Below are 21,562 nucleotides of genomic sequence, written 5' to 3'. Positions count from 1 at the left end.
TAAACTTTAAAACATATGTGAGTAGATGTAAATATATACAAATAGCAGTAAATATGCATTAAATGGATGTAAATATATGCAAATAGTATCAAATGTATGTAAGTGAAAAGTGATAATGCAACAAATAATTTAAGTGCAAAATACAAATCGTTAAAACAGAAGTGACATATGAAAATGGAAGCTGCAGTTTACTAAATGTTTACCTAAAAACTTAGATTTAAATGGTGGAGTGGGGTAGAATAAAGAATAGAGAAGCATTTTACAGAACTTAGCACCAAGAAGTAGAGAGAGAAAAGCCTTTTAGTGGTCTTGTTGGGAAAGGGAAAGAAAACAGTAGAGAAATAACTCCTCTCAGTTGGGAGAAATAGTTATTTTGGTTTCATATATAAAGATATAAACATTTGATTATGAGTGTTGGAAAAAAGGTAAATACTGGCAGAATGGAAAAGTGCAGAATTTCAAATTAAACATAGGAGAAAGAGGGTAACCAGCAAAACAGCCAAAGCATGAAGAACGTATGAGTAAGCAAAAACAAAATGAGCCAACAGAGTAATATGTAAGGAGTAAAATTAAGCATGTAAATTGTCGCGCTATGACTTGGTAGTTCTCTTACCGAAAGATAGAAATTGAGAGATTGCATTAAAAAAAAAACACAGATACATTCAGTTTAATGAAACACACTTGAAGTGATAAAGTTTGGAAGTTGAAAAATGGAGGAGACCAAAGGCCAACAAAAATAAGAAGGTGATGATATTAGATGAGATTGAAATTAAAATTAAAACATCAAATATGTATGTGTGACCAAAGAATGAATTAAACCTATCTCAGCTTTCTTGGTGGGATTTCCATGCGTGGGTGTGAGATGGTAAATGTAGAGACTATAATATGAAAATCATTTGTACAAAACAGTCCCCAAACCTAGGTACTTTTGCATGTGTGTCATTCTGTGATCATGGAGAGAAGTGTGGAAGGAAGCAGACTAGTGATTAACATTGGCTACCTAGGCTTGGGGCAGGTTGTACAGGAGCAAGTTTAGGTGAGGTTGGAGGAAGAAAAGGAAGGATTCAGTAACGTCTGACTTTGAGCAAAGGTGTTGGTAAAACACTACCACCAGTGGATCCCTTCCAGGGTCTTAGGAGTACAGGCTTGGATTGAGAAGGAGACCTTGAAGAATGGGATTGATAAGACAGAGTAGGGTCTTAGAGAAAATACACAAATATACAAAGGAACCTGCAGAGAATTTGCATTTTAAAAAATCAAAGCATAAAAACGATGCTTGATTCTAATAAAATTTTTTGCTTTGATGTGACTGAGTGTCCTAGGCAAGTACACATGAATGTATTCCTACATTATTGTCCTAGGAGACTACACATTAAGGAATGCTACTAAGTCCATTTTCCACTGTCTTGGAATCACAGGGCTAATGTATGGCACAGGGTAAGTATAAGGAGAAGAGAGAACCTTCTCTACCCCACTCTTTCACTGACATTTCCTAGAGGCAGATTAGTTTTGAAGAGACAGCTATATGTATCCATAAAGTTTTTGTTATTCCTTTCATTCCAGGTACTTGCTTTGGGTATCCTGCAAAGGGCACCTTTATTTGGATGATTTTAAGTAAAAGATAATTTACTGGATAAAATCTTGAAAATTCAGAATTTCTCCATATGTTTCAAGGTCCAAGAAGTATACACCATGACTTACGTAAATATCAAAGGACAGGGACGTTCTCCAGAGCATAAAATAATTATCTGGCATAAAAACACAAAGTAACTTTGTGATACGTTTAGACAAATATACCAGAGGTGAGATCAAATTTTTCTTTCTACAGTACAAGAGGAAGCTAGCCAAAATGCTCTCTGCTTAAAAGAAAATCTATGTGATGCATTCATGGACACAAGAAGGATAAATTCATTTGCAGGGGCCTGTATTGATTCTAAGGTTAATGTTGGTGGGCAGTTCATAAATGTGTAAATTTATCTTCTGATAACAAACATTTTTTATTTAAGCGAATGAGTACAATTTCCTATAACAAATGTTGCATAAGGCTTGTGATTCACTGAAAGCTTTACTGTTAGAGTTACATTCCTTTGTGATTAAATCAAAAGGTTAGTTAGGCAGCTGGATATTAAAGTGAAGAGCTTTAATCATGCTAATAAGAAACAGAGCTTGTGTAGATTCAGATTTAACTAAGACAACTGCTCTTTCTGGCTAATCTCTGAGTCACAGTCTGCCCTTGTTCTTGGTCTCCCTTTTAGGTTCTTCCAGGGAGAGGCAGGGCCAGGCTACTGGAGGTACGGAGAGTGGGGTGGAGTATTTATTCTTCTAGCTCCCACCCTGTCCTATTGCTGCAGGTTGGCTGTGTTTGTCTCCGGAAGTCAAGGCTGTCTGGCAGCTCCTTTGGGTTCCAGTAACAGCCTTTCCTTTGCCGCTTCTGATTTGGGGGTGGTCATGGCTCCCAGCTACTGTCCTCAGCTCAGAGCTGGGTAAAGAACCCATCACTGAACCCTCCTCAATACCTAGTATGACTGTGCCACGTGTTTGCTGTTAGGCCCTAACCAATATCTACTCTTCGTATTCTCACCTTCTCTTCTGCATCTCATTCAGAAGTGCAGTCAACACAGGACTTGCTAATCAGGGGCCATCCAATTATGATGTGGGTATTACCATCTATGTGTTTCATTACTGTATATATTCCCAGGTTTACTCCTGTTATCTCTTTAGACTATGGAGTTAATATGTTGACATTTTCTGGCTATGCCGCATTTTTAAGAGACTCCTGAGCAGGTATGAATGACAATGATTTATCATGTGGTCCTTGTTTGTGAGACTGACAGTCTCAGCGGGGCCTCTCAGGCTGCATAAGAGGATGGGTGTGCATCTAAGGCTTTCTAGGAGAGGGCTGTGAGCAGTGGATGGCAGTGGAGGGGAGACTGTTCCATATTTCATACATTCATTAAGAATTCTTGAATATGGGCAAGTTTGAATCCCTAGAGATTTTCCCCTGCTCCAGACCCCTCTACCTAGCTGATGACAATGAGGCAGTTTTCACACTGAGAAAATCCTAAAGAGCTTGATGGAAGATGACCAACTACTAAGGATAAGCCACCTGACAGCCCAACAATGCAAAATGCTGGAAAGCTTTTATGAATCGTAATCCCTAGGCTTGGCTTGAGTTTCGGGAAAAATGCTGCCAATTAAATTACACTGACTGGACTGTGGTTGGGGGGCAGCTTCTTCCTGACGTGAAACAGATGTCAGAAGGTTTCTGGATAGGATTTTTGACCACCTGATTAGTGTGTACTGCTCAGTGCTGGCATCTTTTTCCAGAAGCCCTGCCCAGAGATCTGAGAGGTAAGACAGTAGACCGGGGTGTCCTAGCCCGGGACTGGCTCTATTCAGAGGCATCTGTGAAGATGATGGTGAAATGGATGGGAGAAATTTGGAGGCCCAGGGCAAAGCATCAGGACAACAGCAAAAGAGGAAAGGTCATCCAGTGGTCATGGGAGACGCCCAGGGCAATTTCCCTCTGGCTAAAGATAGAGAAATAAGGGCCACTTTGGAAGATAATTTGGCAGTTTCTTACAAAACATCCCCTTACCATGTCATCTAGCAATTGTATTCCTTTGTATTTATGAAAATGAGTTGAGAACTTATATGCAAGCAGATATTTATAGCAGCTTTATTCATCATTTCTAAAATTTAAAAGCAACCTGCAGCAAGTGAATGGATAAATTAATCGTGGTACATCCAGACTATGGAATATTACTCCACACTAAAGAGATTTGCTATCAAGTCATGAAAAGACATAGAAGAACTTTAAATGCCTGTAACTAAGTAAGAGGAGCCATTCTGAAAAAAGCTTCCATATAGAATGGTTCCAACTGTATAACATTTTTTTTTTCTTTTTTAGTCACCCTGCAATATTTGGAGTTTCCAGGCCAGGGATCAGATCTGAGCCCCAGCTGTGGCAACTCTGGTTCTGTAACCCAGAATCAGAGTTCTGTAATCCCTTTGCCAGGCCAGGGATTGATCCTGCATCACAGTGGTCCCAAGACGCTATCGATCCTGTGCACCACAGTGGGAACTCCTATAATATTTTTTAAAAGGCAAAACTATGCAGACAGTAAAAGACTAGTGCTTGGCAGAGTTGAGTGTAGGGGTGTGGGTGAGGAGGGGTGAATAGAGAAAAGACAGAAGATTTTTAGGGCAATGATGCCATTCTATGTGATGCTATAAATTGTAGTTGTCATTACGCATCTGTCAGAAATAGACTTGGCCCATAGACTGGCATTTGAAGTGAATAAGCAATGAGATCCTGCTGTATAGCACAGGGAGTATATATATATATATATATATTAATCACACTTGTGATGGAACATGATAGAGGATGGTATGAGAAAAGATAAAAAGAATGTATACATATATGTGCGTCTGTGTGTGACTGGGTCACTTTGCTGTACAGCAGAGATTGACCGAACAATGTAAATCAACTATAATAGAAAAAATAAAAAGCTTAAAAAAAAACCCCCATAGACTGAACAACACCAAGACTGAACCTAAATGAATCTGTATTGAACCATAACAGATCTATAGACTTTGGGAAAAAATGGTATCTCAGTTCAGGTTTATGGCTTGTAACACGTGTACCACATTGGTGCAGAATGGAGATAGTGGGAGAGGCTGTGCATGGCAGGGGTGGTGAGCAGGAGGTATTTGGTAAATCTCTGTACTTTCTGCTTCATTATTCTGTCAACCTAACATTGCTTTTATAACATAGTCTATTTAAAAAGAAAGAAGGGAGGCCTAGATGCAGACGTGAATGGGGTGAGCGAAGCCGTGTGTCTCCCAGAGTCTTCAGCTCCCTGGTCACATGTAAAGAATGTCCAGACAGCATCCATTTAAATGCCAGGATCCTTCCACACTGTATGTCATGCTAACAGAGTGGAGCCTGAGGACAACGGTAAAAGAGGAAAGGTCATCCAGTGGTCATGGGACATACCCTTAGCTTCAACTTATTCTTCTGGAGCATTCTATGGCCATGGGAATCTAATGAGAAGTTTAATAAACACCCTCAATCTGTTAGAATGTTTCTTTGCTATTGATGGCATTGGCCTTTTTGTGTGCTTTCTAAAAGCATTTCCTAAATTACTGCTTTTGGCCTGGGAGCACTCGAGGGTGTCCTATTTCTAAAGACAAAGGATTTACCCTGTACAAGTTTTTTTAAGAGGATAAGAGAAGAGACAGTATCTGTATTCACACCAAAGACCAAATGAAATATTCTGTTCCATGGTTTCACATTTTTGGAATGCGGAGGCTTTAGGGTAGTGTTTTTGAAGCCCTTAATCTTTCAGTAGTTGCCAATTGGCCAAGAATGAAAACAGCAGGAGGCCACAGTTCTTTATACTACTGTTCGTAAAGGTTTTGGATATTTTTCCCAGAGAAATGGATGATCTTTGGCAGATAGTAGATAATTCAACCATCTTCCCATCCCTACAGAAGAGAAAGCATTTTCTGATTTAACAGATGAAGAAAATGTGCTCACCAGGGGAAGAGAGACTGGCAGACATCAGGGTCTTGTTTCCTGGTCAAGTCGAACAGCTTGGACGACTGGACTTGTGGTGCTGTTGGCTACTGCTGCAGTCTCCAAGAAAGATTGGCTAGTTTGTCTCAACATCCTTATTTCAGAAGGAGATGAATACACAGGGCCGTGTAAATGTAGGGCAGAAGGGTTCAGACATTTCTCATGCTGTGCATTCTTTCGTCTCTCCTGGAAGTTTAGCACAGGCATTGAAAATGTCCCAATTACTTCCATTTCACATGATGAATGTCAGTGGGTTGAAGAGGGGCTGGGGCTGCATTCTTCCCTGCTTAGGCTGGTACATGTAGTTGAGGGTCCTTGAACTCTGAAAATGGCTACACGACAAGCAGATGAGCCCCTTTTTCTAGCTACTGCTTAAATATGTCGTTCTGATTTAAACAAATATCCTAGTCCAAGCTGTAGAACTCTGAAGGAGATGATGGAAAATTCTTCTTCCAATTTCATTTCTTTGTGGTGGTTTATTGTGATTTTAAAAATGTAAATTTAGGTTAAAAAGGAAAAGACACATATCTCTTTAAAAATTTTTTTCTTTTACTTTTAAAAAATTTTTAATTTTTCAATTAGAGTTGATTTGCATGTTATGCCAGTTTTTGCTGTACAGCAAAGTGACCCAATCATACATGTATATACATTTCTATTCTTGTATTATCTTCCATCATGTTCTGTTCCAGGAGATTGGATATAGTTCCCTGTGCTCTACACCAGGACCTCAATGCTTATCCATTCTAAATGTAATAGATAGCATCTGCTAACCACCAGTCTATCCTACTCCCTTCCCCCTTCTCCTTGCCAACCACAAGTCTGTTTTCTATGAAAGGCATAGTTTTATAACACACACATGCATATAGGCATAGTAACAACGACATCAACAAACCTGGTTAGTTTGCGCTTTGGAACCTTTGTCCCAGTGTTTTGTGCAACTGCTTTGGGGATGGTATAAGAATATGGAGAAATGTCAGCATTCTCCTGGGAGAGGAGCACAGGGGTAAATTTTCACATAGGACCTGTTTCCCTACTGCAGAATGACATCAGGAGAGAGCTGACTCGGCTCTTGACCTAATGGCCTTTTCCTCCTGTCTTAGTAGGTCTAGGCCAACTACATTTGGAGAAAGGGTTGAGTTGGGTCCTCTACTGAATTGTTTGACTCTAATGGCCCACTTGTAGATTAAATTTTGTGTCCTCCCTCAAATTCATATTTTGAAATGGAATTCCCCATATGATGGCATTTGGAGGCGGAGCTTTTGTGAGGTGATTAGATCTTGAAGGTGGAGCCCTCGTGACGGGATTAGTGCTCATATCAAAGAGACCCCTGGGAGCCCCCTCATCCTTCTCACATGTGAGGATGCAGCAAGAAGACAGCTGTCTAGGAACCAGGAGGTGAGTTCTTACCAGTCAGTAAATCTGCCAACACCTTGATCTTAGACTTCCCAGGCTCCAGAATTATGGGAAATAAATTTCTGTTTTTTTTTTTTTTATAAGCCCCCCTCTCCCCTTGCTGCAGTTTATGGTGTTCTTTTATAGCAGCCTGAACTAAGAAAAATCGGTAAAAGTAGATGGTATTTATGGCAGCAAGAGGCAGGAACACCAAAAAGCAGTGGAGAGTAGGGATTGTGAAAGGTTTTGGAGCTTGAAGGCCCATAACTTGAATTCCAAATTTGATCTTTGGTTGCTGCACAATTATGGGCAAGTTTTAATTTTCCTTGTATATAAATGGTTTATATAACTAAGAATAAATGTTGGTGAAACACTTGGCATAGTTCCTTGCCTAGGATGCACATACATTGTATAGTGCAATGATGATAATACTGGAAATAGATGAACTTTATTTTTGGATCAGAAGCCCGTAACCATTTCCAGTATCTTCTATAGAGTTACAGAATGCCCAGACATCTGCATTTTAGAAAGGACAAAGATAGGTGATTGTGTAGACTGGATAGAAAACCACCCTTTTTGGAGTTGGGACTTTCTCTGACCTCTCTCAACTTGATCTCTCATTATCTAACTCTCAGATAACTAGTCAATACTGGGTGCAGCTAAACTCTAGTCCTGACTCAGCATTTCCCTGTTATTATACAATCCCTGCCTCATTCCATAACCATTTCTCAGGACAGTACACTTTCAGGGAATAGTCAGGGGCTTCTAGGAAGATAGTAGGCAAAGGAACGATGGTTATACTGATGTAGGACAGGTCTTTTGTGTAGAAGATATAGCCTATGAAAATATATTAAATTTAGGAGTGGTAGAACCATTTATAACCACACCTTATTTCATCATGCTTCACAGACACTGTATTTTATACAAATTGAAGGTTTGTGGTAACCCTGCATTGTCAGATGATGGTTAGCATTTTCTAACAATGGAGTATTTTTTAAATTAAGGTATGTAATGTACCTTGTTTTTCTTAGGCATAATTTTATGGCACACTTAATAGACCACAGTCTAGTATAAACGTAATTTTTTTTTAATGGTTGCACCCACGGCATATGGGAGTTCCCTGGCCCAGGGACTGAATCCAAGCTATACCTGAGACCTATGCTGTAGCTATAGCAATGATTGATTCTTTAACCCACTGCAGGAGCTGGGGATTAAACCCATACCTCCATAGTGACTAGAGCTGCTGCAATCAGATTCTTAACCCACTGTGCCACAGCAGGAATGCCCAACATAACTTTTATATGCAGTAGGAAATCAAAAAATCACATGGAATGCATTATTGAAGTATTTCCTTTGTTGTGGTGGTCTGGAACTGAACCCACAATATCCCTGAGGTATGCCTATAATGCCTGATAAAGTTTCATAGGCAAAATTGAAAAACAGCTTCTTCGGATTCATTTGTGTTATTACTGAAATAATTTTATCTAAACACCCAACTTTCCTTATGTCAGGTACATAAGAGGGTAATAAACTAAAACTTATTTATTCAGCTTGGAATTTGCAGTGTTAACTCTGCTTATTTAGGGGATGGTGGGTATTTATCCTGTTGACCTGTGCATTTAGGGAACAATGGGCATTCCTGTTCACCTGTGAGCAGTACCAGGGTCAAAGAGAGAGCAGGGCTGGAACTGGCACAGGTGAATAAAATATGGCTTTTCATGGAACATTCAAGAAATGAAAGAAAATCTTCAGAGTCAGTGAGTGTTGTGAAAAAGTGAAGGCAATCTCAGAGATTAGGGAGTGTGGCCAAGACATTGGAATCCTAGGTGATATTTTTAGAAGTGGAATTTGAGACCAAAAGTCCACTCATGAATCTGGGTAGATTTTGTGGATGTTGAGTCCAGAACCCAGAATGAAATAAAGAGACACCAAAAACATAGTGAACAGGTTGTGAGTCAGTAGGACTCAGCCTAGAGATGCCACTTTTTCAAGTTAGAGAATAACTTAATGCTATCAGTTCCTTAGGATTCCCTGAAACAGAGGAGTTTTTCAGTCAAAGATCTGTAAGAAAGGAAGTAGGAAAAAAAAAAAAAATAAAGCCAAAGGCAGTGAGGAGAGGGCTCACTGGAACATTTCCAACTTTGAATTTCCCTAAATGCAATTTGCAAAGTATTATTACAAGTGAGAATCATCAGCACCTATGATTTTAAAAAGCACTTGCTATGTGCCAGAAATTGCACTAAATATTTTATATGTAACATCACTTTACTCTACCCAGCAACCTTATTGGTAGATTTAGTTTATCACTGAGAAAACCTTCAAAGAAGTAATGCGCTAAGTAGAAGGGCTAGAATTCAAATACAGATGTGTTAACTACTCTTGATGAATTTAGCTAAAATGTATTCACTTGTGCTAAATCATAATAGTCCTTCCTGAAGTCGTTTTCTTTATTCTTTTCCACTTGCAATTCCAGCTTACTCAGAAGGACGATGAAGATACTTGAAATGACGTTAAGAATATACTGACATTCTCTCTCTGTCTTCCATCTCTATATTTATATCTATGTAGTGCTAATGCAGCATCACTTGTTAAATTACACAGATACTGAGCTCCTATTCTGTCTTAAACATTTAGTAAGTGTGAAAGATTCAAGCATGTAAGAAACATTCTCCCTGGTCTCAAAGAATCAATAATTCAGTTGTGCCAATAAGACAAATGATATAATAACGTGATGAAGGTCATATGAATTACCTGCTATGCAGTCAGACAAACAAAATGCTGTCTTTGTGAAACGAAATTGCCCCCCTTTGACAGTTGGGGATAACTCCCTGGGCAAGGGAGCTATTCAGTTAGGCCTTTATAAAATTCATAAAAATCAGCCAACTTGAGTTTCAGCCTTTATGTCTGGGAGTATCTATCCCAGTGCCTAAGACAGAGTAGGAATCAATAAATGTTTTGGGGAGCTCCCATTGTGGCTCAATGTGTTAAGAACACAGCATAGTTCCATGAGGCTACTAGTTCAATCCCTGGCCTTGCTCAATGGGTTAAAGTTCTCAGTGGGTTAAGGATCTGACGTTGCTGTGAGCTGCCACATAGGTTGCAGATGCTGCTTGGATCCAGTGTTGCTGTGGCTGTGGTGTAGGCCAGCCCTAGCCGATTCCACCCCTAGCCTGGGAATTTCCATGTGCCCCAGGTGTGGCCATAAAAGTAAAAAAAAAAAATGTTTTGTATTAAGAGGATGAGCCAATGAAAGATATTTGTTGACCACTTAGCTCCTCTACTTTTGAAACAGATTTATGGCTATGCACAAATTACTCCCTTTGTACAACTGCTGTATATTATTTAAAAGATAATTGCATTTACCAAGTCTTTGAATCCAATCATCTTCTAATATTTGTGGTTATTGTCAGGGGCTCTCAAAAAAAAAAAAATCTGAAAATGGAAACTAAAATAACCACTTTGACCTGGAAAACAAACTCAAAATGTTCTGAGTTAGACTCATTAAATTGTGCATATCTGTATTTTTCCACAAGCAGAAGCTTGCAAAACCTTGTAGACAAGCTGTTCTTATCCTACTCAAGGTAAAATACCACTTGCTTCTTTGGGAAACCAATGTTAGTATGTTTCTCTATCAATTACCAATAGCTTCAATCTTCTGGCCTTTCTCTCCCAAGTCAGTTGCATTACTTACCTATTTCTGTATACAAATCACCTGAAAACTTACCAGCTTAAAACTATAAACATTTATTATCACAGTTTCTGTAGATCAGGAATTTGAGAACTCAACTGGGTGGTTTTATGTTCCCATCTCTCATGACATTGGGGTCAAGATGTGAGTCTGGGCTGCAGTCACCTGAAAGATTGTCTGGAGCTGGAGGATTTACTTCCAAGCTCTATCATGTTTGATGGGAAGTCTCAGTTTATCACTGGTGTTGGTTGAAGACCTCAGTTTCTTGGCACATGAACCTCTCCATAGGGCAGCTCAAGCCAAGGCAGCTGGCTTCCTTCAGAATGAGTAATACAAGAAAAAGAAAGAACAAGATAAAAGCCTGCCTTTTTATGACCTAGTCCCTGAAATTGCACACCACTGCTTTCATTCTATTCTATTTATTAGGAATGGGTCACTAATCCATGGCTCCCTCTGGGAGAATGGAATCAAAGAAGGGGAAAAGAAGCAAAGATTGGTGAAGGTTTCTTTCAAACCACCATAGTGACATGATTATATTTGGCTCTCTACATTCTTTTATTTTTAAAGATTTAAAAAAATTATTGGAGTATAGTTGATTTATGGTGTTGTGTTAGTTTCAGGTGTATATCAAAGCATTATACATATACTTATATACATTCTTTTTCAGATTCTTTTCTCATATAGGTTATTACACAGTATTGAGTAAATTTCCCTCTCAACATCCTGCTTTAGAATATGAGCAATTTTTTCCTTGAAAATGTGAATTTTGGTATATATTACTCTCTGTACTACAAATGGATTGTCATGGTGGCACTGGATTATTTTGAAGGGTATTTTAAGAAACAAACCTATGTGAAGATCATTTTGTTGACTAGATGAATGTTTATCATGCTAAATAAAAAAAAGTTTTACTTCATCTGAACAACTAATTTTTATTTTGGGAGCTCTTAGAATCTTTAAAATGATCAGGTTTTGTCTTCATGTTACCTGCAGGATTTGAAGTAAAATTTCTGGCCCATGTTTAGTGAAATTATAACCTTTTATATGTATTTTGAGAGCTTATACCTGTCTTGCTCTTATTTTCTGACCATAGTTTATCTTTATCCCCAATGTTTTTACTTTATTTTTATAAATTTATTTTTTGCTTTTTAGGGCTGTACCTACGGCATATGGAGGTTCCCAGGCTAGGGGTCCAATCAGAGCTACAGCTGCCGGCCTATGCCATAGCCACAGTAATATGGGATCCAAGCCGTGTCTGCAAACTACACCACAGCTCAGGCAATGCCAGACCCTTAACCCATCGAGCAAGGCCAGGGATTGACCCTGCAACCCCATGGTTCCTAGTTGGATTAGTTTCTGCTGCATGACGACAAGAACGCCATATTTTTATAAATATATATTACTGTTAAACGTGAAGTTTTGAAAAGGTCCTGTTGTCCTTCTGGGCACAAAAATGTGTGTGTGTGTGTGTATTATTCTAAAAATGACAGCTGTCACTTATTGAGTGTGTATTACATATAATAATTTTTGGATATTATTTAATATTCATGAATACCCTGTGATGTAAGGAACATTATCTCCATATACAGATAATGCAGCAAGGTTAAAAATCACTAGTAATTGGCAGGACCAGGTTCAAACCCATATCCCTCTGACTCCAAAGTCTCCCCATAACTTATGTGAGTAAACGGCCACAATGCCTGGTCCATCAGCTGCCCCTCCCAATACAGCTGTCTTCACAGTCACCACTGGTCAATCCTGCTTCTCAGGAGAAAAAGTTGCTGTCTCTGGGTCATAGGCTTGAACTGAAATCTTCCTTTTGCGGTACAAGGGATTAACTTCCCAATTATTTTCTCTTTTGTCCTTTCCTCTCCTGCCCCCAACAATATAAAGCAAAACAATGAGCTAACACTAGTGGAATATGAAATATGGACTAAAATTTCTATTTTGGGAAGGTATAAACAGCTTTGTGGACTTAGAGGGCTCAGTTTGATTCTGTAAAATGCCCTTCACGTTTACGTGTCTGGACTTTGGGGCTGAGATTAGTATTTCACTTGATATTCAGTCCTACTGCCAACATGAAATGATGGAGCCTTCTTGGTTTTGAAACAACTCTGTACAAATTATTGAGCCATGTAGAATTTCTACTTGTGTTATTAATCAGATGACCTAAAATCAGAGAGGGAGGCATGTGGATACTTCATTTGATCTGTCAGCTGGTGAAGGCAGAGAATCAGGATTATGAGATTCAAATTCACATTTTGTTTTTTAATCAATTCTTGTAAAGTCTAGAGAAATTTTTTTTTCGACTCAGATTTTCCACATGAGTAGATTTTGGAGTAGTCCATTCAATCCATCCTATGACAGCTTGACAGGGGTGGAAGCCCTTGATTGGCATGAGCTCCCTGAGCTGCAGGTGGTCTGTAATATTCATCTATTGACTTGGCCCAGGGAAAGCTTAATTTATTCAACATCAGTATATGAGTATCAGTCTATTGCAGTGCCTGCTTCATTTGCTCACGTAGACGGTGTTTTATCAACATAGGAATATAAGTGCAGATTTGAAGCTATTATATAAATCATTTACATTTTTATAGCAGTCTTTTTATATAGAGATTGAATTCTTTTAGAAGGTAGGTTTAGCAGAATGCTAAAGTATCTTCAAATGAATAAATCAGTAAAAAAAAAGTCTTGGATTGAAATAGTAAAATTGCTAGACTTTCTCTAAAATAAAACAATTACTCTATCCCCAGACCTATGAAAATATAAAAGAAACTGTCTTAGACAATGACTAGAAAACTCTAACAATGTCTTAGGGAAGATTTAGGAAAGGCATGACTTGGTATTTTTTTTCCCTACATCTTTTCTGGCTCTAGTCCTCTGTTTAAATCTGTAATTTTTGAAGAGATGGGCCAAAAATATATACCCGGTACTGGGGATGGATAGAATTTCTGGGGTATGAAATATATACAATGTCAGAGCTTTTGGACATTTGTTTATTCATTCAACAATTTCTGACTACCTCCTGTGTATCAGGCAGTGTTCTAGGAACTGAGGGTTTAGTAGTGAAAGGAAATAAAGTGAACAAGATAAAGACACAAATTTCTGTTGCCATGGAGCTCAATGTCTGAAACTGAAGGAATAAGGGGTATCTTGGGGAGACCTTGTACTATGGCTTTGGTATGTGTGGAGACATGTGTGACCTTGACTGATGTTTTAGGTGTCTGTGAGGCAAGAATTTCCCAGTGTTTTTATCCCAATGGGAGTAACTATGAATAAGAAATTGTTTTTTGCCATTGATTAGAACAGATAGATCATTAATGGCCCAAGAGTCTGCAAAAATACGTGGAGAGGGCTGGTCATTGTCTGGATCATCCTCCAGCACCAGGACAACTGCCTCAAATTGGACAGTAATGCTGACACAACCTCAATCAGGGATGTCCAAGTTAGAGGCTAGATGGTAGCAGTTCTCTAGGAAGCTCCATCACATGTGCCATTCCTAAGAGGTATGAACTGTCTTTCTTGATCACTCAATTGATTCCTGTGGGCTTCCCAAGTGACTTGTGGGTCTGAAGAGGGGTGACCATTGCACCTGATAAAGGAATGAGGATGCGAAAGCCACTTCCTCTTACAGGTGCAGTATACCAGAGGGTCCAGGTTTGGTTCTACCTGCAAATACCGTTTCCTTTTTAATAAGGAAGCCTCTGTGGCCATACCAAGCCTTTGGGATTCTGCCCCCAAGACCCAAGGTGTAACACTCAGTTGGGCCTGTGGAGTCACAGGCCCAGTATTTGTGAGAGTGTCCATCTTTGGAAGGGTTCAATGTGTGGACAGAATTTGCTGCTCTAATGGAGTTGGCACGGGGCTGAGGAGGGCAGTTTCTTGTACCAGAAGCATATGGGAAACTATGGCCACTTTGGATAATCCAGCAACTCTAAGCAGCATGAGAGGAAGTTGCTAAAGTCCCTTGACAGTGCCAGAGTCTTGGAATACCAATGAGAGGGAGGGACTGCTGTATAGCAATTTGAATAGATTCTAGAGCTTTTTCTTTTTTTGGAGGACACAACTGAGAGTGAGCCAATTTGTAAGTATCATCATGAATAAGCCTTCATCAGTTACAGATTGTGCTGGAACTGAGACACTCGATTCAATTTGAGTCACACAGAAAGGTCTTGGCCAAGACATACAACCCAGGTCCACTTTAAGGGGAGCCCCATTCCCATATTCTTGTTTCTAATGTCAGTAATTGAAACTTGTGACTTAGGTAGGTTATGTCTGTAACAGGCATGGTAGGACTCTACAAATGCAGCAGAGTGTAGGACTCAGAATACAAGCTTGCCAGGAGGTAGCAACACAACTCAAAACTTATCCTAGTTGGCAGATAGCAACTCAGAGTGCATGGCTGTCACAGGCAGATGATACACAGTAAGTGAACCAAATGCAAGAGAACCAGGATCCCGGGGTGGTGGTGGTGATCACCTAGATGATCTTGTTTATAGTACCAGTTGTATTGCGGTGGCCCTGTGGTAGGGGCATCAACCCCTCACTCAAATTTGTTTCAGATGTTGAGAATGATGATGTCACATTTACACAAAGAGGGTGAGAAAAGGCTTAATACTCAGGTAGTGGGACCATTCAGAATGGCTTAAACAAAAGAGGGACAAGTGGCTTTGGTTTTTATTGTGGTTGGGGGTTGGGGCTGGGATGAAGGGTTTGTGGGATTTGTGTGGTTTGAACTTCTCCTCTGGCGCTAGAGGCTTTCTTATGGGCTTGCGCAGATATGGGGCAAGAGAGAGGGGAGGAGGGATGGGATTTGGATCAGGGGTCAAGCAGTGAAAATGAAGTCAGACTCTTTATTATAGTATGTTCATCATAATTCTGTTTCTTTTCAAAGAATTAGAATTAACCTGAATAACCAAGGAGACCACTGGGTAAATAATTTTGTATATCCATGAAATGGAATATCATGCGGCTAGAACTATTGTTAGATGAGGAAATCAAGCTATGCAGTAGAATTCTATTTTAGTGTATATCCTAACATTCATCTAAGTCTGCAAACACTCATATATAAATACACATACAATTAGAGGGAAATATACCAAAATGTTAACAGTGTTTACCTATGTAGGATTATAATGGTTTTTATTCTGATTTTGCTTATTTGCATTTTCCTTTAATGTATATTATGTGTGATATTTTTAAATGTTTTTTGGTTTGTTTGTTTTTCACAGTTCTTTCTTGGAAACCTTTGGTTTAATGTCATTTCAGGCCATGGGGCCACACGTAGAGCTGAGGTGAGAGTTGGTTTTGCTGCATGCGGATTTGGTCTTTCTGCCTGTGCATTTCATCATTTTCTTGGTCTGGTTTAAAGATGATCCAGATGGCCAAAAATGCTATGTTGTGTAAATAGTTTTGCTACATGGTCTGCTTAATTCTGATTTACTATGGTTCAGAACATCTTGAATTACTTTTGTATTTATTTTGTAACTGTGTAAAACCCCCAAGTTTCAGAGGTAGAAAGATAAGATTATTCAGAATTACTATGGTAAATTACCTTCCCCTCCATTTTTTCAGTGTCTTGCCTAGAAATGATAACAGCTTTAGAGTAAAACTATTGAATTCTGATGATTGAGTAGGGTGAAAATTTGGTCCATGATAATGATTTACTTCATTTGCAAAGGGCATAATTTGTGGAGGACACATACATTTCATAGCAGAAATGAACGATAATAAATGAGGATAAGTAAAAACTATTCAGACTTTGCATGTTTGAAAATAGTGTTGCTTTCTATTGAAAATGAATTATTATTGAAAAAATAGATGATTAAACATTTGTTAATCCCTCATGATAACTACTAAAAGAAGGATATGTTGTTGCAATTGGCCATCTGAAATTAAGAAGTCTTTATTATGGGGCATTTATTTTCATTATAAGAATATTAATTAAAGATACAACAATGTCCAGTGAATAATTACTGTAGAGCTTTCTAAATCTGAGAAAAGAGGGTTCATTAAATTCACACCTGTGAGCAATAATTACATATATCACATTCTAATTGTTTAAAAATGTGTAATTTACATAATATATATTTAACATTTAACACACTAATTCATAAATCAGAAAAGCTACTCTCCACTTGCCATATATAAAGAATTTATATAATATAGTTTCAAGAAGTGAGTATTAGGAGACTGAGAGAAGAAAGTGCATTCATTACTTGGCTATTATGTGTGACAAAGCCTGAGTCTTTACACATGTTGTTCATCTATTTCTTGCTTTTAAAAATAATTACTCTAACAACTCCTTCTGAGCATCTGTTATGTACCAGCCTTGAATCAGGGGTCAAAGTCTCTTCCGTGATGGAATTTATACCTATTTGTGTAATTTCAGCTTTATTCCAAGTCTTCAAATGAAGTATTTTATCGTTGACTGATGGGCAGAGGCTACCCTCCATTTTCTCAGTCTCCCTCTCAGCACCTTGACTCCAGATTCTGAATGGGAAGAGCAAGTCCTGATGAAGTAGAGTCCATAAGAAAAAAAAAATAGCAATCTATGCTTGTGACTGATGGGATCAGTTAGGATAGAATGAGGGCTCCCTTTTCCAGAGGTGTCCATGTCCAGTGATGGCTACTATGGAGCTGGTCAACCTCTGAGCCCTGAGATTCTGTGAACCCCTCATTAAAGCCTTTAACTGAAGTCTTGTGTTTCTTATTTTTGTTTTTGGGTAAAATCAGCTAGAGTCAATGTCTGTTGCTTGTCTCTAAGAATCTAAGTCATTTAATGTTCTTAATCTTATTTTACCAAGGAGGAAACAAAATCCAAAAAATTTAACTGAGATCTGGTTGCAAAGTCCATGCTTTTTTTTTTTTTTTTTTTTTTTTTTTTACTATGCCTTGCTGCTGAGATGGCTTCCCTTGCAAGCAAAGTTCCTTCTCAGTCCGATTTTACAACCTGCTGGAAAATCGCTCAAAGCTTGTTACAGTCTATATGCTCTTCTGCAGTGGCACCTCTAATGAGGACAAGACCAGACTTTATCCTCTTAACCTGGGTTTCGTCTATGGTGCTGAAACAATCTTCCATTCATTCAATTTAGTGGGGGAAAAAAAACTACAAAAAAATGGCTGTAGAAATAAAGTTTAGCATTGTGGAAGTGGCTAAGTTGACTTATTGCATATTTTAGTTTTCAGGTCATTGTTTTGTTATTAAGTATAAAATAGCAGTTTTTAAAGTATAACCTGGTCACTTTCTGTTGGGGAGGGCAAGGTCGATTGAAGTGTTACAGAGCTGGCACTGGGACCGTAACTCAGCTCATTCCACATACTCCTGTTGTTATGTAGAACATGCTCTTAGGATTTATGTTGTTTCGAAGTTAATTAGCCCAATGTAAACCTCATGTGCCTTTGAATTACTGGTTTCACACTGGCAGGCCCTGAATATGCATGCGTGATCAAATGCTGACCCAGAAATGGGCCGACCTGAGCTGGCAGAGGGACCAGGCCGGAGGATGAGGGCGTGGTGGGAGGTCCTACCTAAGACAGCACTCTGTCCTCTTTGTTCTCAGTTCTGCCCAAACCAAAACCTGGGTACCTTTTACAGTCTCAGAAGAAAAATTTGTGTGTCACGATCCGCATCATGATTTCATGATGTATCGTATTTCATGTCTGAACTCATTTCTGACGATTGCAGTATGTATTTTTAACCTTTTCAGGGTGTATTTTGCGAAATGTTAGTGGTTCTTATGCCTTTTTTGTACCAGAGCCCTTCCTGAGTAAATGCTCAGTTTTTTAGATCCAGTCTTTACCCCTTCTCCTTCCCAAGTTGACTCCTTGGCCCCTGGGGCAGTCTGAGGTGGTAGTGGTAGTAGGAAGCAGGGAGGGTAGGGAAGGTTTCAGATCTCCATCAAAGTCCCAGAGTTGTCTCCTAAGTCCTTGTTGGGCTCTGCTTCACAGTGACTCTCATCCACGAGGTTACTGTTTAACCTGTTGGCCCTAATTCTAAAGCCTATGGCTGGATTTTCTCACCCCCATCTCCTCTCTTGCCCCTGTTCCCCCTGCCCCACAGCTTGTGCCCCCCCACCCCCTGCCCTGTTCCCCTCTCCATTCCACTGATTTCCCCTTCTAAGTCCTGATTCCCACAAGGAACAGTAACAGTCAAGGCCTGTCCTCCCTCCTCAATGCACATAAAAACTCCTGCATACCCTCTGTACCATATTAGGGCAGCTGGCAGGAGTTCTAGTAAAGCTAAACCCAGGCTCTGCTTCTCCTCCACCACACCCTCCCATGTGTTTGCTATGGAGCGGCCACTCCATGTGGGTCTGCTGCCACAAGATGAGATGGGGAAGCAGGTAAAAGCCTTCCCACTCACAGTTTGCCCCTCAACCTGTCAAATACGCCTTCAGCCCCAACCTAAGATTTCAGCTTAATGTGAGGAAAGGTCCTGACCACTCCTCACTGCTGAAGCTTCCCCTCTTTCCACAATCCTCTAGGCTTGGAATAGACTTCTTTCTCTTTCCAAGATAATATCTGTCCTATCACCTTCTCTGAGCCATAATAATTGGCTAAATTACAACAAAAGAAATTTGCTTATTTTAAAAGAAGTTCCCAAAAGTGTATGCTTTGTATAAGTGCCTATAGTTCTATTTTAATTGTATATGGGCATAATGTTCTTTTGCACCTTGTAGCTGTAACTTAATAACATCACACTTGTCATTTATGGGGGATGTACCTGTGCATACACACTTGAATAAATTTTTAAAAAAGGAGACAAGAGTCCATAAGTAAAGCCATGGTTACCTGCCTTTTTCTTCCCTAATCTGCATCCTGTTCCCCAGAGAAAACCATTTTTACCCTTTTATATTATTTCTGTTTACCTTTTCTGATCATTATCACTAAACAGATAGTATCATTGTGAGGAGGAAAGCTGTCAACCTGAAGGAAACTCCTCCCCTAAACCTGGAGGTGAACTTAGAGGTGAGTCCAGGGGTGATGGGCTGATGCGTCACTTGGATCTGCTACATTGTCTCTATGCAGACTTAGAACCAGCTATTTCTTGTTGAAAAGTCATTACATGCTAAATGTATGGGTATGCTTAAATTGACTACAGCATTTGAATTAAGCATGCCCAATTATTTGCAGATGTCTTAAAATGTCAAAACCACAACATTTTTAATAAAAGTTACATATATATAATAGGTATGTGTAACTTAAATTGAATGCATTACTCTTGGGTTGCCATCAAAGCTTTTTTCCCAATGCCCATTTCAACTTCACTCAGTAGAGGGAAGACTGACCTTAGCTATTCAATAGAGGTATTGAAGTAACGGACTGTCTTGGAGTCAACTTATGTCACAAAAGTCACAATTTAAAAATTAAAAATATCTGGTGCAAGCTATTAGTTAACTCGTCAGTCGTTATTCAGACATGTCTTCTCACCTTCTCCCAGCTTAGGTGTGGGGTACTGTGATCACCTACAATCTTTATTATTCTATCAAGGATGTTCACTACCCCATCAGTGATGAGGTGTGGGAAGAGTTACAGGATATAGATTTGGTTGGATGGATTTCTGCCCTCTGAACTTGGCATGGTTAAAGCATACTCTTTCTCTTGTAATTCCTTTCTTTGGCTCTTTTGAGAATCCCAAATGGGGGATCTCTTACTTGCTATTAACTATGACCCAGAGGACTGTCTACTTTGACTAGTGACTTGAGCCTCCTTCTACATCTTCTAGGAAGTTGCTTCCATATCTAGCTTCTTGATGTAGCATCTCTGTCCCCTACAGATCAAGACCGAAGGTGACCCCTCTGGATCTCACTTATAGCACACAGGAAACACATTTCTTTTCCCAATAAACTCTGGTGATGCACCTCAGTGATGAGGCAGTTGTCTTGGCTCTGCCACCAAAATATGAAATTGGCTGGCCTTAACATCTTCTAGTTTTCTCTCTGCATAAACCCTTCTCCAGCCACTGCCAAACATTCCTTCATCTTTTATCCCTATCAATGTCCTAGTTCACTAAGCTTCCAACTTCAGGGGTCACAAATTAAACTCTTTGGAGAGCCTAATTGGAATCCTCCCATGTCAGAGCTTGAGGGGAGGGGCCAGGATTCACAGTGTTTCCTCCCCCAGGGAAGGTCTTCCAGCACTATGTGACACTCTCTAAAACTCCACTTTACACAATGACCTCTTCATATAGAATCTCCTTTCCATTCTGGGCTCCTTTGATATTCTTTGTCTGGCCCTGGTGTCCAAACAGTCATGGACAAAGTTTTGACTTTTGTAAGTTCTGTATTTTTGTCTAGCATTTTGCTTTTGTAAATTTTATTTTTATCTTTGTAATCTATTTACAAATGTAAATATAACACTGTGTAACATACTTTTTCAATTCAAATCATCAATCCTTTCTTATATGGTGAGTTGGTGATAGTTCACTAGCTAGTAGTTTTTAGGTACAAGTCTCAATTCATCTCTTGTCCTGTTTTCTTCCATCTGCATTATTGAGGACTCTTTGCATTCTAACTAAAAGAAACCACCTGATGACAATTCTTTCATGAAAGTGAAAGGCAGGAATAGAGCCCGGCCTTAGGATGAATTTGAGTCAGGAACTAGAAGGTGGTAGGGAGCCAAGGGGATATTTTCATTCTACTCTATTTATACACACATATATATGTGTATATGCATATATATGTTTGTGTGTATGTATATGTGTGTATATATATATATATATATACATTATACATACGTAATTTTTTCTCTCTCTGCAGACAGGCTGGCTTTCTTTGTTATCAGCACCCATGGTGGGGAAAAAAATGTTCATTGGTGGTGCTCAGGTTCATACATTAAGAAGTTAGTTGCAAAGAGAGACTGCATCTCTTATTTCAAAGAAATGGATCCTGATTGGTCCA

The 21,562-nt window shown here is 39.2% G+C and overlaps 1 protein-coding gene across 2 annotated transcripts in view; it reads left to right on the top strand.

Moving 5' to 3' along the window:
- The window catches only part of LOC110260242 (uncharacterized), a 214,552-nt gene that overhangs the window by 136,384 nt on the left and 56,606 nt on the right, over nt 1–21,562 (top strand). Inside the window, exons 3-4 of one of the 2 annotated variants that reach the window (XR_014843489.1) lie at nt 15,893–15,955; nt 19,558–19,631. The gene's annotated coding sequence lies outside the window, so the exon portion shown is untranslated. The remainder of the gene's footprint in view (nt 1–15,892; nt 15,956–19,557; nt 19,632–21,562) is intronic. The other variant, XR_014843490.1, reaches the window with a different exon arrangement.

Source organism: Sus scrofa, chromosome 4 (genome assembly GCF_054392235.1).
Source record: "Sus scrofa isolate SSC_HxYL_T2T_F1_AM1 chromosome 4, Sscrofa_HxYL_maternal_Yorkshire_Landrace_v2.0, whole genome shotgun sequence".
Taxonomy (NCBI): domain Eukaryota; kingdom Metazoa; phylum Chordata; class Mammalia; order Artiodactyla; family Suidae; genus Sus; species Sus scrofa.
This window is presented reverse-complemented; position numbering and strand designations above follow the sequence as displayed.